Here is an 18,792-nt window from a genome sequence, read left to right as displayed (position 1 = left end):
GTGCCACGCCCTGGCCTGAGGTCTTAGGTGCATGATCTCCTTTACCCCTTGTAAGCGCCCTTTGAGGCAGGTTTCTTCGAAGCTCTCATTTTATAGACAGGGAACTGAGCTCAGAGAGGTTAAGTGACTTGTGCAAGGTCACACAGGACTCAAACCTCACTCTGTTGGACTCCAGAGCCCAAGCTCTTAATCACTACACTGTACTCTTTAGATGGAGTTCATACTGATGCGGCATAGACTGCGTCTCTGCCTCTCCGCATGTAAGCCAAGACAGTGATGCCACGGTGGTTTCCAGGAGCTCAGTAAGAAGCAGCAGAGCCTGAAGGGAGGTGGAGGGCACAGAAGAGAACCTACTTGGGGGAACACATAGGCAATTCCAGCCTTCAGGTGCACCCGACTCACTCCATGGAAATTGAGTGGCATAGGGGTGAAGAGCACAGGCTCTGGAGGCACCTTATCTGAGTTCACCTTGTGTGACCTTGGCCAAGGTAGTAATCCTTTCTATTCCAAGTCTCCCTCTTTTTCCAAGTAATGATTACCAATTTTTAGCTGGTCACATAGCCTTCCAAAATAAAGACTACAATTCCCAGCCTCCCTTGCAGCGATGTACAGCCATATAACTATGTCTGGCAATGAGATATAAGCTAATGCTAATAAGGTCACTCCCTGAAAAGGTCAGCTGGCATATACCATTTGCTCCCTTTTTCTTTTTTGTTTTTTCTTCCAGTCTTCTGCCTGGAGTGTGGATATGACATCTGCTGTCTAGCTGCCATTTTGGACATGAAGATGAGGGCAACACCCTAAGGATGGTAGAACTGTGAGCTGGAAGGTGCCTGTGTCCCTAAAGACTTCCAGTCCTTGACTACCTACTTCTGTGCTTTCACATAAGAAAGGAATAAACAACTATCTTATTTAAGCCACTGTTACTGGGGGCCTTCGTTGCTCATGATTGAGCCTAATGCTTTTTTTTTTAATCCTCACCTGAGAATATGTTTGTTTTTTATTTTTATAAAATATTTTTATTGATTTTAGAGAGAGGAAGGGAGAGGGAGAGAGATAGAAATATTGATGGATGAGAGAGAAACATTGATCAGCTGCCTCCTGCACACCCCCTACTGGGGATTGAGCCTACAACCCAGACATGTGCCCTGACCAGGATCAAACGGTGACCTCCTCGTTCATTGGCTGACACTCAACCACCGAGCCACACTGGCCAGGCTGTTTTTTATTTTAGACTAGAAGCCCGATGCACGAAGATTCATGCCAGAATGGGCCTTCTTTTCCCTGGCTGCCGGCACCGCCTTCTCTCTGGCCGGAGCCACCTTTCCACCTTCCTACACTGCTCAGAGGCCCGGACCGGCCGGGGGTGGGGCAGAACGCCTGCGTCATCGCCATGGTGACAATGCAAGCATCCTGCCCTGCCCCTGGCTGCTCAGCGCCCATGTATTCAAATTAACCCACCATCTTTGTTGGGTTAATTTGCATACTCACTCCTGATTGGCTGGTGGGTGTCACGAAGGTATGGTCAATTACCGTAGCATGTTACTCTTTTATTAGGTAGATTGATCTTAGAGAGAGTAAGGGAGGAAGAGAGAGAGAGAGAGAGAGAGACATGGATCAGTGGCCTCCTGCATGTACCCCAACCAGGGATCAAACCTGCAACCTGGGTATGTACCCTGACTGAGAATCAAACCTACCACCTTTCAGTGTACAGGACAACACTCCAGCTAACTGAGCCACACCAACCAGGGCTGGTTAACCTTAATCTATAAAACACTTGAAGCGATATCTGCCACATAAGCAATTCAATAAGTATTAGATAAATATTATTATTAAGTGTGTGTGTGTGTTAATTAATCGATTAGGTGAGACAAAATTATAGAAGGGCTTGAAAAACCAAGGAGAGAAATTTGACCTTGATGTGATAAGTTTATATTTGTTACTTCTAAAAAATTATTTGGGAAGAATTAAAGTAAAATAACCATAATCGCTAGGACCATCCCATAAAGATGAAAGGTAAGAGCTATGGAAAGCAAGGGAAAGAATTGTACCAGAACTCTAAGCTAAGGCTGGTTATTAAAACCATACATAAAATTTGGTTCTGAGTTGCCTGGCTGCTTTGGTTCAGAAAAAAACAGAAGCCTTTGCAGGCTTTTGGGTGGAGGTTTCCTGTTGTGCGAAGGCAGTTGAATCTAGAACTTCTGTGCAAGACAGATTGGATGGGGAAGAAATCAGAGTTCATTAAAGAAGCCATTGCACGAACCCAAATATGAAGTGATGAAATAATGGCAGTGGGATGGAAGTCAGGGAACAAATATGGAAGATGATTTGAAGGAGATAAAGGAAATGCAGACGTCAAAGATGACTCAAGTTACACATCTGAGCAATTACAATAGTCAGGTGTCTGCTACTAAAGTGCTGAGTAAGAAACAATCCCATAATCTATGCCTGACAACAACAAATATTTATTTATTGCTTATGGGTGTGCAGGTAGGCTAGGATTCTCGTGGGTGGCTGGAACCAGATAGGGTTGGCTCCACGCTACCAGTTGTATTCAGATCTATTCCTCATTCTGGAACCAGAGACTATCCAGGCAAATTCACCTTGGGGCAGGTGGCAGAAGAGCAAGAGACTAAGCCAAGCCATGAAAACATATTTAAAGCCCCTGCTCACATCACTTCCACTAATGTTTTTATTAGCCAAAGCAAGTCCCTTGGCTAAATCCAAAGACAACGTGGTGAGGAAGTATTGGCCAACTCTGTCAGGAGATGCTGCAAGGTTATATGGTGGGAGGAGTACAGACTAGGCAACAATAATACAATCTGCCTCAACAAAGAAAATAAGAGTGATTCTCCAGGCATGGGCATTAGGAGCGGAGTAGGATGGTGGGTTTCTTAAAGTGAGGCACACCTGTAACATGACAGTCTCATGCAGAGTTGATACTACAGTCAGGATTTCTGGGCTCCAGATCTAAGTTGGGGGCATACTCAGTCTTTCTCTTATTATTTCTGTGCCATAGATGTTAAGATTAGACCGTCAAGTGGACCCCCGTCTCCACACCCACCCACCCCCCCGCCCCGGATATAGGTGTGTCATCCTCTTCCCTTTCCCTCACACACTGTGGTTAGGACCCTGCTGTGCAGTCACTTCTGAAATCAGTCTTGCAACTGACATTGGTGGATCTGCCATAAAGACAGCTATCAAAACTGGGGCCTACTCTTAGATGAAAAATCTAGAAGGAAATAGTCCAAGAGGGTACTACTGGTGGTGGGATTTCAGGATACTTTAGGTCTTTCTGTCTTTTCCAAGTGTCTACAAAGAGCATGTATAAATTTTATAATTTCAAGGACTGTTCAAATGGTTTTTAACAAACTTTGTCATTGGCTCAACTCTGTTTCATCCATCCTTTGCCAATACATGTCTAAAGGAAAATTATATCTCTGAAGCATTAGTCAGCACACGGGACCTGCCAAGCCTGCCTTCCTTGAAGGCACACACACAGGGCTGTTCCTGTCCTTGCAATACTAATGTCTCAGATAGTCTTTTTTTTCCTCCTGAAAATATTTTTGGGGGGTGAGGCGGGCATGAAGGGGGTTTTTAGTTTGAACACAAAAGAGAAAATCGAGTTTTTCCTCTTTTCCTTTACTTACTTATTGCTGTTTTGGGTTTTGGCCTGCCTAGAATGACGTCAGGCAGGAAGCAGGCACAAGAAATCCACCAGCCAGTGTATGTTCCAAATGTTCTGCGGCCCCTCCCACACTTAGTCATGCCCCACAGTGATGCATCTGACAGCAGGCACAAACACTGACCTGAAAAGACTGCTCTGCTGGGGTTCTCTTCCCGTCAAACCCCCATTCTCTCGGGCCACAGGAGACCAGGTTTTGAGCACAAGGAGCATGAGCTTTGAGTCAGGCTAATCCTGATCCTTCAATGCCATTATCTAGTTTCTCAAAGCTAACCTTTCCTTTAATCTCCCCGCGAGCCACTGGCCCCTCTTCCTCACCTCCCACTCACAGTTTGGCTTCTGTTCTACACCTTGTTTGAGGGACACTAGCCCACGGATCCCCCACAATCCACTTGTCAAATCCAAAGTTCAGCCCCTCGTTTACTTTGGCCATTGGTTGTACATAAAACCTTCAATTACTCATTCTTCAAGCTCTTACTCCCTTGGTTTCTATGGAGTCATACTCTGCTTGTTCTCCTGGTTTTCCGCCCTCTGCTCATTGCATTCTTACCCCCACTCTCTCGGTGTCTGAGTCATTCTTTGTTTCAACCACGTTTCATATGCCGACAACGCCAGCCCAGACCTTTCCCCTCTGATTCATATTTCCTGAAGAGCTGGTCATCACAAGGATGTCTCATGGGCCTGATCCCCAGCATGTCCAGAACCGAATTCACCACTCCATTGAGGCTCTGGTTACAAGAACAACGAGGCGTCTAGGAGGCAAGAACCAGCTTAAGGCATGTATTCAAGTTCCCAGGAGCGAGTCTGACATGCCCAGCCTGGGTCACGGCTTCACTTTGTGGGTCTGTTATCAGCATAAAGGGGGACGAGGTGCAAGAAGTCCCAGACAGACAAGAAATAGCCACCATACCTCCAAATCTGCTTTCCCCCTCCATTTTCTATTTCAGTTGGTGATTCTATTACCATCTGCCACTTAGACTGGGAAGGAGTCTCTCCCCCACTCACCCCCCTCATACCCATCTTGTATAGCAAAGGCAACCAACCGTTAAAGTCTGAGATTTTACCATTTAAAGTCGTTTTCCAAACAGTTGCCTCCTCTCCATCACTTGGACCTCTGCCTTCCATTGGGGCCTTATTATCTCTTGCCTGGATGACTATTACGCCTCCTAAAAAGTCTCTCTCTTCCCACCCTGTCCACCTCAAATTCTTCTTCCATGTAAGAGTCAGAGCAACCTATCCAAAACCCACACTGCTCAGCCGGCATGGCTCAGTGATTGAGCATCAACCTATGAACTAGGTCATGGTTCAATTCCCCCGTCAGAGCACATGCCCAGGTTGCGGGTGTGCAGGAGGCAGCCGATCAATGATTCTCTCACATCATTGATGTTTCTATCTCTCTCCCTCTCCTTTCCTCTCTGAAATCAATAAAAATATATTTTAAAAAAACAGCAGGGAACCCGCCCAGCACAGGGCCCCAGCAGCGGTCAAGACCCTAGACTTGGAAGACTTGGGAATCAGACTGGCCGGGACTTGAATCCTGACGTTATGACTGGCTGTGTGAATTTGGGCCTCATCTAGAAAATGGAAACATCACACCAGTGGGGTGATGTTAAGATGAAATGCAATATGCAATATGCAATTTGCTTTGCATTCATGAAATGGTAGCTAAAATCCCTACCATGGCAATGCCTCTAGCTTTGCTCTACCATAACTTCTGGCCTAATTACTCATTCCAACTTTCAGAATCCTTTACGGATGGATACTTCTACAACTCAGAAGAGGATAATGAAACCATTAGGGGTTTGTAGTTTTTCATTCCTTTCCCTTGGAATATCAAAATATGATTATTCCAAAAGACTACAGAAATATTGCTTCGCCTCTTTTAAAGATGGAGAAAGTGCCACCCGAAGAGACGAAGGGACGTGGTCAAGGTCACGCAGGCAGTGAACAGCTGAGTGAAGAGCCCCCTCAGAAGGCAGCCGCTACCAGCGGGTCTCTGTAAGGGCAGGTCCCCACCGCCGCTCGGAGGGGCGGCCCTGGGCACCCACATCACCTGGCAGCAGGCTTTGGGCCGCTGTGGCTGCAGCCCTTAACAATGCATGTGGTCCCACATTATAAGTATGTCCTTCATATGCAACAAAGACTGTCTGAGCCCCTTCCACCCGCTCGCTGCTGTTCAGCCTCCCGGAACCGCTCTGGCTTCTGGCAGACAGCGCGCTCTCGCTGCGGTCAGGGGGAGCGAGCGGAACCCTCGCGAGGTTTCGGTGACCGCGGTGGACGTTCTGCAGTGAGAAGCCAGTCTTTAAAAGCACACAGTGCATCAGCATCCTCTCACTGGCAGAGAGCTATTTTTGTCTTCAGAGACTGACTTCCACAATATGGGAGGCAGAGATCAAGAGGCAGGCCCAGGAAGCCAATGTCGCCAGCTCAGAAGAGAGCAAATCACGGCCATTCCCTCAGCAACAGCAGCCACAGCACCGATAAAGAGCAGACGGAGTTAGAGCCAGCTGCACTGGGGTCTCTTTCCCAGGGATTTCTCTCCATACCCTTCAGGAACAGGGTTGGTTGCCATGGTTACTAGCAAACCACATGGCAGCCTCTGCTACCTAGAAGTGTAGGAGAACAGCCCATCAGCCTCCCCAGCTCAGTTGCTTTTCCTTAGCAGACCTGCATGGCCCAGTGTCTTCCTCATTTCCCTTCTCCCCCGCCTTGGGGTGAAGAGCCAGGCATTCTTTGGGCAGCGGTCCATTGCTCTTATAATGAAAGCAATACAAGTTTGCTTCTAGTTTCAGGAGCCTCTCCCTTCTCTGGCCCCTCTGACACACACACACTCATACACACACACACACACACACACACACACACACACACACGTGCTGTGGAGCATGCAACTTACACCACTTGAAGAAGCTCTTTTTTAAAAATCCAAGGATGGCATGAGGGAATTTTGAAGCTGAGATACAATCAGGACACTGATGCCTCCAGGGGGTGGAAGCGGGTGGGAGGGAGCACCAATTCACCCAGGTCCTGAAGAGAGCAGGTGCGCCTGGTTCCCCAGGCACAACCTTGGTGGGGTCTGTAGACTCTCAGACTCCCTCAGAGTTATAGAATCAGGTCCACTCTGACCACCCCTCACGTGGTATGGTGGGCACAGCCCCGTGGGCATTGCTTTCTGAGAAGGGAAAGTCAAGGCCTGCAGAAAGCTCTCAAACAGCAAAGCACGTTGCCTCTCCACCCCCTGACCCCTCCCCTATGGAACCAGATGGCGTGAGCGGGTTGGCCCCAGTCTGGAGCTCCTAGCAGCTGGTTTGTGAGTGGGTGTGCCTCAGCCCACAGCACGGGCTAGACATGCACATTTTTCTGACAGTTACGGATTGCCCGCTTCTCTGGGTTCAGATCACATCTCCTTTGGTCAGTCCCATCAGATTGTCCTGGTCTTCTTTCCCATTGCAAAAGCCAAGTCAGGATGATAGAAAGGCCTGGAAGCCACAGCAGGAAGCAGAAGGTGAGACCTGAGAGGGACTCCGCCCACCCGCCCTAGCTGTGCTAGATGGTTCAGAGGCCTCGCCTCAGGGGGCCCCTGCCTCAAGGAACAAAGTGTAGTGGAGGGGGGCAGGGAGAAGAAGAGGACTCACAAATGTAACTAAAGTAACCCTTCGGGCACCACAGGGCAAGGGGGAGGACACCAGAGTTCTCTAAAATGAAGGGGCAGGGATGCACCCCAAGGGAACATGAGACTCTACCCAGTGAATGACAAAAAATATTAGAAATTCCATTTATAGTTACTTTATCTCTTCTTTTTTTATATCTATTTTGGTATAAGTATTATAATGTAGTATATAATTATATCAAGTAGAATCAGATCTGGCTGAGATTAAGAAAGAAGAGATTATGCAAAACAATAACTTAACCAAGAGAGAACTTTATTCCTCTCTCATGTAAATGGCGTCTGGAGGCAAGCTGCTCAGTGCTGCAGCCTAGGCAGGAGGAGGGATAAAGAAAGGAATAACTACATGCACCTCCCATTAAGGACACCTCCTAAAAATTACACCCTACACTTCTGAACATTCATATGGCTAAATTCTAGCTGCAAAGGATCCTGGGAAATATGTATAGTCTATTCTGGATGTCATGTGCTCATTAGGGAATGCTATTCTAAGGAAGTAGGAAAGGATGGACCCTGGAGTGCCTTTAGCAGTCCTCACCGCAGTACTATATCAGTAGAATAGTATATGGATATATAGTACTTACAAAGAAATAAATGTATTTGTGGGAGGCATAGTCAAAATTAGTTTTTATATGGTAGAGTTCAGTGACTACTAATGTGGATTGTAGTACCCTAGAAATATGTATAATTGATTGAAGGAAGGAGTGAGGGATAATTTTTACCACCTTGCACCTATTCATTATTCTCCAGTATAACAGTATGGAGAATGTTGTGTGAGAACTCATTTCTCTTCCACTCCCAGCTGTGTAGTTGTGAGAACCCTCATTAGTCTTAGCTCACCAACTTCTCCCACCTCCTTGGCCGCTGGGAGTGCTGTAGGTTACTGAGAGTCAAGACTCTTAGAAGGGAGACACTGGGCACAAAGCACATGAGGTGTGAAGTTCCCCTTTTACTAACATGACGGGAGAGCTTGTTTGAGAATATGGCCAACATCCTGAGGAGAGGGGAGCTACGCTGAGAGGACCAGGTCGTGGTGGTCATTTTTCCTCCCACTGCTACATCTGAACAGCTGCATCGGAACACAGCATGTGTTGTGATCAGGAGCCATCTTGAACCAGATGGATGAGGTCAACCCACTAGAAGAAACAGAGCCACAAGATGGAAAGAGCCTGGGACTGGATGACTTCCTGGAGCCACAGTATCTGGCTGAGTGTCTATGTGAAAGAAAGATGGCCCAAACAGCATGGCTCTGTGGTTGAGCATCGACCTATGAACCAGGAGGTCACAGTTTGATTCCTGGTCAGGGCACATGCCCGGTAGGTGTTGCGCAAGAGGCAGCCCATCAATGATTCTCTCTCATCATTGATGTTTCTCTCTCTCCCTCTCCCTTCTTCTCTGAAGTCAATAGAGATATATTTAAAAAAAGAAAGAAAATGCAATTTCAATCTTGTTAAAGTCACTACCTACTTCAGAGTCTTTGTTTTAGTAACCAGCCTACAACCTAACTAGCTCACGTGTTGTCTCCTTTAATTCATTTTTACTTATATCATGTAATTATCTGAGCAAGTGAGTACAGAACAGGCTTTGAACCCAAGACTGCCTGACTCAGGAGCCCATGCTGCTAGCCACGCCTTCAGCACTCAGCACCTGTGTCCCTGGGCTCAATCTATTCCCTACATGGAGAGTGGGGTCACGGCACTTTACACTGTGCTCTCATTGCCTCTGTGCAAGTCAGTGCTTTGGGGTCAGAGGGCTGGGCTGATCACCCTGGCACTGCCCGAGTTTGGCAGGGCTTGGAGCTCTCTCTGTAACTGTTGCCCAAATACATATCTTACTGAGCTTCAGAATATCTAGCAGGCTATTGGAGGATCAAATGAGATAATTTTGAGAAGATGTTTTGGAAACCACAAGCTAATACTTACACTTTGGTTATAGTTAACCCTCTCATTAGGGCATCTTAGAGACTGCTAGACACACCTCTGCGGCCCTCCTACCCCCACTTCTGTGACATTTCCATTAAGAGGTCAGCGGGTCAGGGGCCCTCCTAACATCTGGCACTGAGATAAAAATGTAACTCAGCAGTGCAGGCAAGGAGATGAGTTCCATGCCACTCCCAAGGTATACCCATAATCCTCCCCTCCTTGCCTCTGCACACCTTCTTCTGTCCACCACAGTCCAGAGTCCTCTTTCAAGGTCAAGTTCAAAGTCACCTGCTCTGCAGAAGTCTTCCAAGTCCAGTATCTAGGTGGTCCCTTCTTTTTCTTGTGTGTCACTTTGTACTTAACTCTATCACAAGATGTATACATCACATTATACTTTTGTGCTTTTTAAAAATAAACTCCACTTCACCCCAACTACCACCTCTGATTCTCATAGGTGAGATTTTCAAGGGCAGAGACTGCATCTTATGTGATTCTTCAGTACTTACCTCCGTGCCTGGCACTTAGGGGATGTTATTTAATAAATTTAATAAATTCTTGTTGAATAGATGAGTGAGTAAATATGTGAGCAGAGGGGCTATAAACTTGGTCTCTGGCATTAGACAAACTCGTCAAAATCCCCTTGATTAACTTACTCATGTATGCACTCATTCATTCAGATTTTTATTGAGTATCTATTATATTCTATGCACTCATTCATACAAATTTTTATTATCTATTATATTCTAGACACCCCCCTAGACACTAGCATAGGGCAATGGGAGGGACAGAGTCCCTGCCCTCCTAAGCTTATATTTGAATAGTAGAAACTGAAAATAAACAAGCAAATCAATACATAAACAAGCTATCTACAGATTCTGATATGTTGCATGAAGGAAATGAACAGGGGAGTGTGACAGAGGCTGAGGTTGCCAATGGGCTACTTTAGATGGCCGGGCCGGTACATTTGAGCTGAGTCCTGAAAAATGAGAATGAGAGAGAGCCTTTGAAAGAACAGGGGGGAAACAGATGATAGCCCCAAACAGAAAAAAAAAATGAAGAAGAAGGCTGCTTCTCCCTCTCAGGATTAATTTCTCATCTGTAAATTGAAATATTAATAGCACCCACTTCATGGTTTGTTGTGAAGCAGAAATGCATTGAGACACTTAGCAAGCATAGTGCCCAGCACATAGAAAGCTCTTACTATCAATTATGGGGTATTGCGATAGGAAGGAAATGAGGGTGAAGCCATGTAACCCTCTAGAATATCTACTTTCTTTTCTACGTTCTCCCAAGCCATCTGTTAAATAACCCAATTAAGGATGTTTCTGGGCATCGACCTCAATCTTTGGCCTACATTCTCAGTCTCTTTAAAATGCATGTAAATACCTTATAAGGTTGATAGGGGGAGCAAATCAAATGTGATGAAGTATGTGAAAGCCTTCTACATGGTAGTTATTACTATTGTTTCCTCGTAGTTTCTCCATCATTTCTGGCTGCAAGTACACCATCTAGTTTGCCAAGGACCTTCTTAAAACGAGGCCCCTGAAACTGAACGTGGAACTGCAAGCAAGTGCTGGCAGAGCTGGGACCGTGCCTGAGGCCCACAGCCCCAACACGGCCTTGCAAGGAGGTAGTAAGTTAGCCAAGGCAAGAACAGAACTCAAGTCTACCGCCCCAGTGGGCCAACCAGATGCACCTCCTGTGGCCCAACAGGCGAGTGAAGGTTTGCCATGTTCCTCCAGAACCAAGGCTGCCTTTCAAGGAATTTCAAGGCACTTACAAGGCTAGTCCTATCTCCTGGGCAGATGGGAGATCTGTTACAGGAGCAAGTAGAAAGATTCTAAGTATGTCAGAGACAGAAGCTTTTCTGCAGTTCAAAGTCCTCTGAACCTGTGGTTTCTCTATTAGCTGGTGTGTGTGTGTGTGTGTGTGTGTCCACACACGCGTGTGCACATGCATGTGCATACAAGACAGGAGAAAGCACAGGCTCCATACTCTAAGTCACTGACTCTTACAGATATGATTATTTTATTTATTCATGTTTTCAAGTCTGGCCTTAAATGCAACATAAACAGAAATATGCCAAGGCGAGTGGTGGAACAAGGGCTTAATTATAGGGACCTTTGTCCAATTAACAGGCCGGTAATTTGCCCAGTTGAATGATTCAGCAGGAACCCTGCCAGGTTCCCAAAGAAAGCCCGCATCTGAGATGATGTAATGCCTCTCCACACCCACTGTCACATGGTTGCCATCTCCTCCCCAGAGCCACAGTTCCATCTGTGACATCTTCAATTGCCATTTGCATTGTGACAGATATGCATTTTATTATTTAAATAGCACTACAATGTACAATATTACTAATCTAGCCCTTCATGTTTTAAAAAATTCAATTGAAAAGTTAAGACAGAAAAAAAATCCTTGCCTCTGGTGAGTTATAAATCAGCAAATTATGCCTACAGAATGCCTCCAGTATCTGAAATTGGATATTTGATCCATGTATCCCATGAATATTTATTCTTTGAGGCAAAGGGATTGATTTAATTTATCCCTGGGAACTGAGGTGACTGTCTAGACTTGCTATGCGGTAAGCACTGCAGAGAATGTGAGGAGAGACCCCGGCCCCTCCCTGCCCGAAGCAGCCTCATTGCGTGAGGCTGGCAGGTACTTCCGCTTGCCCACCTCAGAGCCCTCCAGTTCCCCCTTCTTCACAATTGGACAGGTGCTCACGGAAGGTGCTCTTCTCCTCTTCTAAACTAAGTTTGGTTTTTCTTGTCACTCGTTCATTTTATTTCAGTTTATGTCAAAGGGAAATGGAACGAGGTCTGACAGTTTTGGGGGAGTTCTGGGAAAGATCTCTTTTCTGATCCAAAGAATAAGTAGTTCTTTTCTTCTGCCCTTGGATATTGTTGTGATGCAAGGCACTCCTGCAGCCATCTGGTCAACATGAGGGGAAGCAGAAGGGAGGAGGACAGAGACGGCAAAAACCTGAGTCCTTGATGTTGCTGATAAGGTGTGATCAAACCACCTAGAGCTCCCTCACCCCCAGACTTCCCATTTGACCCAGTGATCCCACTTCTAGGAATATATCCCAAGAAACTAGAAACACCAATCAGAAAGGATATATGCACCCCTATGTTCACAATGGCACAATTCACCATAGCTAAGATTTGGAAACAGCCTAAGTGCCCATCAGCAAATGAGTGGATTAAAAAACTGTGGTACATCTACACAATGGAATACTACGCTGCAGTAAAAAAGAAGGAATTCTTACCATTTGCAACAGCATGGATGGAACTGGAGAGCATTATGCTAAGTGAAATAAGCCAGTCAGAGGAAGATACCACGTGATCTCACTCATTTATGGAAAATAATGAACAACATAAACTGATGGACAGGGACAGATCCAGAGACAGAGAAGCATCGATTAGACTGTCAAACCTCAGAGGGAAGGTAAGGGAGGGTGGGGGTAAGGAGGAGAGATCAACCAAAGGACTTGTATGCATGCATATAAGCCTAACCAATGGACACGAACACCATGGGGGTGAGGGCATGAGTGGGGGGGAATTAATGGAAGGATGAGGACACATATGTAATACCTTAATCAATAAAGAAATTTTAAAAAAAGACAGCATGGCCTTTGTTATTTAAGCCAGTAGATGAAGGCTTTCTCTTACACAGAAGCTGAAAACATCATTGCTACACGAGGCTGTGACTCTCAAGCTTCCTGACCATAAACCAAAGTGAGAAACTTCTTTACATGTAATGTATTCTAAAATGTTCTCTTTTACTCTATTTTATTTTTTTAAATTCAGGTCATGACTCACCGAAGTGGTTTCAAAACTCACTAGTGGGCCATGACCCACATTTTTGAGAATATTAAAGTCATGGGGGATAACAGCTACTGTGATATAATAGAAAGCATAAGGTGACAAGTGTCAGAAGACATATCCTAATAAATGCTGTCATAGGAGAGAATGGTCACTTCAAGTTTGGGAAAATGGAAGTTTTCATGCAAGGGCTGGACCTTGAAAAGTAGCTACATTTTCTGCAATCAAAGGAGGTGAGAACTTTAGGGGGGTACAGAATGACAAGAACAAAGGCAAGGTGGTGGGAAGTGCAGCTAGGTTCCAGCACCAGTGAGTAAACCTGGGCAGAGGGGGTTGTGTGTGGTTTGGAGAGTGGTGAGAACGAAGGTCTGATTTGGTTATATAACGTGCAGCCTTGAAGAGCAGGCAAATGGCAGGGTATAGAAGGACTTTTGGGAAGGGCTGGGCCCAAGGAATTAACAATGGTGGGTTGAGTCTGTGTCATATCAGAAGCTCAAATTGCTAGAGTTAAAGTTTGAGGCAAATGAGAAGGGCCTCCACTCTGGGAGGTCAGCCCCTGCTATGTCTCTTCATTCTGCCTGTTGTCACTGCAAACCCAACTCAGGTGGGGTGGGGTGGTGGGGCTGGGGCTGGGGGACACCGATCTGTGAGCTGCTTTTCATGGTGAACAAAGAGTGAGCTGGCCATTCTAAAAATTCTGCCTGGCAGCCCCCAGTATAACCCAACAGTGCTAAAGTTGTGGTTCTTCTAAATGAAACCAACAGAGTGAGCAAGAGTGGCCGATTTTCAGTTTCAAAAAAGCCAACAAGCTTATTGTCCTTCTTACGCCCACCTGCTTGCTTTCTATGAGTTCACATTTTGTTAGATCCAGCCCCCAAAGGTAGGCCGAGCCTTGCTACGTCGTACCTCTAATGAAAAAAAAAAAATTAAGTGGAGGAGGATTTGAAATTACTGGTTAAATTGGGTGTTTTTGCTTCCCATGTCATTCCTTTCTTACTCACTCCCTGAAAACCAAGAATTGACTCTCATGATGGAAATTAATCAGAACTAAGCTGTGACTCCTTGTTTATTTAAACCACAGACCTAAGGGATTGGCAAACCAGAGTGGAATTTATTGGGAACTCAAATCCTGAAGAGTGAAAACAGATTTTGATCAATCTAAAATGGAGTCAAGTTAATTCTTATCCTCTCCCCTTGAAATAGTGACGGTTTTTTATATTTAAGACTGAATGATCAGATTTCTGGAACACTGTTTCTGCCCTGACAGTTGACACTCTGTGGTTTGGGCAAAGGCCCCTACATTACTGCCACCACGGGCTCCATGTAGAAAATTACAGCTAATGCCTGCCCTGTGGGAGTGCAAAGTTAATGGCTTGGTTTGGGATGGAGAGCATTTTGATTACAAAAAGCACCAGCTAGCTACATTTGACCCTAAAGCATATGAAATCAAGTGATGAGTTAGCATAATTACGTCTATTCTGCCTTGATATCTTCTTCAAGTGGTCTGTTTGGACTTTTCTTTGTAGAACTTTTCAGCACCTCACGAGTTAGAACCTAAGAATGGAGTTAGTATGGTGAATAAAGTAAGTGTGAAGGAAAGAATAGAGAGGTGAGTGCTATTCCTCTCCGGTCCAAAGCCACACTCTCCATCTCCTCCCAGTGATGCTTCTGCCCCTGCCTCTCCTGTTTGGGTGCATGACGCCCCATCTCCCCAGGTGCCACATGCTTTGCACCATCACATGCAATCACAGGTCCTGCCTTGTTCCTCTGTTTCCACTGCCCTTACACTTAATTCAAGTTCTCAGTACCTCTGGACTGAATAACGGGGCTCGCTCTTTAAATGGCTTTCCGCTGAGCTCTTTTCCCACTTTATCCACCCTTTCCTTGGCTACTGGAATAACTTCCTAAAGACCCTCCATATCAAGCCCCAACTTCTCATTCCCGTGTTTTCTCCTACTATGTCTGGTTTATGGACCAGAATGTAGGGTGGAGAAGGAGCTCCCTGTGTTTCATCTTGAAGCATTTTATTCCATTGTATTGTACTTTCCCTAGAGAGGTCTGAAATACCCTCTAGACTTTAACCTTCAAGAGGATAGGGGCTGCGTTTTCACCATCAGTGTCTACCGTAGTCCCAGGCCCATGATTTCTATCTAATGGATATTAGTTGGATGAATCAATGAATGAGCAAAGATCTAATAAGTCAGGGTTTCTGGTTTTAAATGGAATTTGTTTATCAACTTGCTACTAAAATATCTATTTAGGGTGCACAAACCAGTAAGAACTCAGAATTCCACCAGATGCTAAGACAACTGGAAAATGCGCTGGCCGGATTTGGAAGAAACTTAGAGTACTTCTAAATCTTCCATGGCCGCCTTGAGAATCAAAGTCAGGGACAGTGTGCGCTCCATCACCTCCAATGGAGCAGGCCCATCATGCCAAGAAGGAAGCTAGACATTTTATTTCTCTTTAGATTAAAAAAAATTATTGGTTGATTTTAGAGAGGAAGGAAAGGAGAGAGAGAGAGAGAGAGAGAGAGAGAGAGAGAGAGAGAGAGAGAGAGAAACATTGATTTGTTGTTCCACCTATTATGCAGTCATTGGTTGATTCTTGTATGTGCCTTGACTAGGGATTGAACGCACAATCTTGGTGTATCAGGATGATGTTCTTACCAACTGAGCTACCCAGCCAGGGCTTCTCTCTAGATTTTTGTGCTCTGCCTAGCACCCTAGGGTCTGGATTGACCAAAATACTGGGAATTTATTCAATTTTGGGGGTTTTGTGCTTCAGGACAGAACCTCATTGTTCTCTTCCTGACCTCAACAACAGTGTTTGCTTTCTGCATTTGCTTAGAAACATCAAGTCCCCATTTAATAAATAAATTCCCAGTAAACAATAGTGCAAAATGTTGTGCACGTATGTGCACAGTGGCAAAGGGTGGTTAGGCACAGTCTGATGGAAGATGGACCACACTGGGGGAAATATAGTTTCAAGAAATAATATGCTTTTGGTGATGACAGATACAGAAAGAGCTGGTAACCGTATAGTCTGGGGACTATTTGTGTGTGTGTGTGTGTGTGTGTATTTCATCTATTCAAAATGCCAACTAGTCAGATACCAGATTTAGGAGATTCTGACTCAATCCTATAAAGCTACACTAAAGTAATAAATAATGGCTAGAAATTGGAAATCACACTAAACTGTGCACCTTATATTATCTTCCAGTTCAATATCTGAGAAAAGGATTCTATCAACATCCCAATGGGCAGTGAGAGGAACCAAGAGAAAACCACAGTGGCAACGAGTAGAGCTGAACTGATGTCCCTTATTGCAGGACAAGTTCTAGGGTACTACAGACTACAGGAAATGGACTATCAGCCTGAAGGCTAGAGGAAGAACATATTTCTGGAAACAACATAATCAGGAACCAGAAGAGGATTTTAGAAAACTGTTTTGTATCTTGGTTAGGACGTAAGAAGAGATGGCCCATGTAAATCAGGGGCAGAAAATGATGAGGAAAGAACCGATTTAAATGAAATGAAGGCAGAATTGTAAGAAGAACCATTGTGGGGAAAACACAAATGCAAGGCCATGTGGAGAATGTGATGACAGCGAAGTTCGCAGTGGGCCGGAGAGCACCGGGGAATTGTTGATGTTACCGAGGAAGAAACAAGGGCAACGGGAACAGAAGCACTAAGCAGAGACGTCATCTTTCAAGGCTCAGATTCCCAGGTTCCCCTATCCATGACGCTTTGCCTAAAAATGATGTGTTTGGTGACATACTGAGCGCCTACTATGTAACAAGCTCTGTGTTATAGGCCAAGATAAAATGGTGGTCAAATGGACACAGTGCGGGCCTTCCTCTGTGGTCCCTTCTGCACCCTCCAGGAATTCTCCTGTGGTACCTTTAACAAATGTTAGCATTTGTTCAGAAACACTTGTCGCTGTGACCTTATCAGGAATGTGGGATCCTAGGCAACAGAGTGGTGATTTGCTTAATTCTGTGTTCCGAGAATCTAGTACACCAATTATTTCTTGAATGTCTAATGAAGTGAATGAATGAGACATTATCAGACTGACTAACAGCACAGGTTCTTCTCATCAAATTTCTTTGCAAATAACAGCTAGAAGCAGCTCATCTAGAACCATCTGCTGTGGATTTTCTGACCACGCCCCCTAAGGCCTCCTCAGGGTCCAGAGTCCACTGGTCTAGCACATGTGTAATTACCTGGCATTCAAACAATTTTGAAGAACTGACTTTAATTACCTTTCCTCTAATTTCAAAAGTAACACATTTGTAGACAGAAACGAGTAAAGAGAAAAAAAATAACACACCTGTAAGAGGTACTTGCTGAGAGGTCCATCCCACTCCGTTTTTATCACAGCCATACCTGAGCAGTTGGAACAGTGGTTGACATAGAGTCGATGCTCAATGATAAATATGTCGAATGGATGGTCATAAGCAAGCACTATGGTCTTCCCGTGGTCTCCGCGGCTCCTGGGGCTGAGGGAAGGTGCTGCCCTGGGCCTCCTGGGCATGCAGTCATGGCTCCGTGGTCCTGGGAGCTCATGCCTGCTTCTGCTCTCAGTACTGCAGCCTCCAGGGCCTGCAGCCCCCAGGCATCGTCTGTGTTTGGGTTCGCAGGCCCGTGGCTCTGTGGAAGCCACAAACGGTGTCTGAGATGAAGAGTCCCAGTTTCCTGGAGTTCTCCGTGCAGGGATGCTTTTTATCACATCCACCTTTTATCATGAAGGGTGGAAACCTTGAGTCCTTACCTACGGATGACTTGGTTTTGTGATCAAATGTTATGCTCTTAATATTTCAGGTGGCTTTTATGCTTTGGTGCCTGTCTTAAATGCACCAAAAGGGGCCCACTTCCCACTTAATTGTGGCTTCACCTGAGGCAATTGGCTCCTCTCCACGTTTAACCAGTTAACTGCCCCGCATCCAAAACGGAAATCATCCCCACACGCCACGATATTTTGAATTTAATTTAAAAAACAAATTTGCAATGAATATTATAAAAATAAATATATTACTCACAATTCAGGTGTTCTTGAATATTTTCAGTTGAAAATTCTCATAAAAAATGATTTTAAAACATTTATAGATGCTTATGGAGTACAAAGGGTGAAGATTCAAAAGAAAAAACGTTAGGAAGGAGCCTTGGCCAGAAGTTCTGCTCACAGCAGGCTACAAAACCCTCAGCCTTCCTCTCTCTGCAGTGAATACCACTGGTCCACCTTAGTGCACCCCGGGGCTCAGGCAGAGGGGACCTGTTCCTGAGTGGAAGCTTCTTGCTCCCACCCCCAGGGAGGAACTGGGTGGGAGGGGAGGAGGCAGCCATGGCTGCATGCCCAGCTGAGGGCACCGAGATGGGTTTCAGGGTCAGAAAGAGCTGCAGGAGTCAAGGCCCCAAGGATCAGCTGTGGTGCTCTAGATAAGCAGTTCATGTCCTGCCCGGAAGAATCATCCAGAGGGCTCTTAAAAGGCCTGAGGCCCAGGCTGCACCACATACCAATCACATCAAAACTTTGGAGCTAGACTCAAGCATCAGTTTTTAAAGCTCCCCAAGTTATTCCAATCTGCAGCCAAGGCTGAGAAGCATCGCCCTAGATTTTCTCTTCATCCGTCTTTCATCTCTGCTCCTCTTTGCTTGGTTTTGAGACAGCACAGGGACTTGGGCCCGGGAT

The 18,792-nt window shown here is 45.5% G+C and overlaps 1 protein-coding gene across 1 annotated transcript in view; it reads left to right on the top strand.

Annotated features, from left to right (window-relative positions):
• The window catches only part of ZNF706 (zinc finger protein 706), a 35,703-nt gene extending 34,782 nt beyond the window's left edge, over nt 1-921 (top strand). Inside the window, exon 5 of the transcript XR_013959341.1 lies at nt 728-921. The gene's annotated coding sequence lies outside the window, so the exon portion shown is untranslated. The remainder of the gene's footprint in view (nt 1-727) is intronic.
• The last annotated feature ends 17,871 nt before the right edge of the window (nt 922-18,792 follow it).

This window comes from Plecotus auritus, assembly GCF_963455305.1.
Source record: "Plecotus auritus genome assembly, chromosome: 11".
NCBI classification, from domain to species: Eukaryota; Metazoa; Chordata; class Mammalia; order Chiroptera; family Vespertilionidae; genus Plecotus; species Plecotus auritus.
This window is presented reverse-complemented; position numbering and strand designations above follow the sequence as displayed.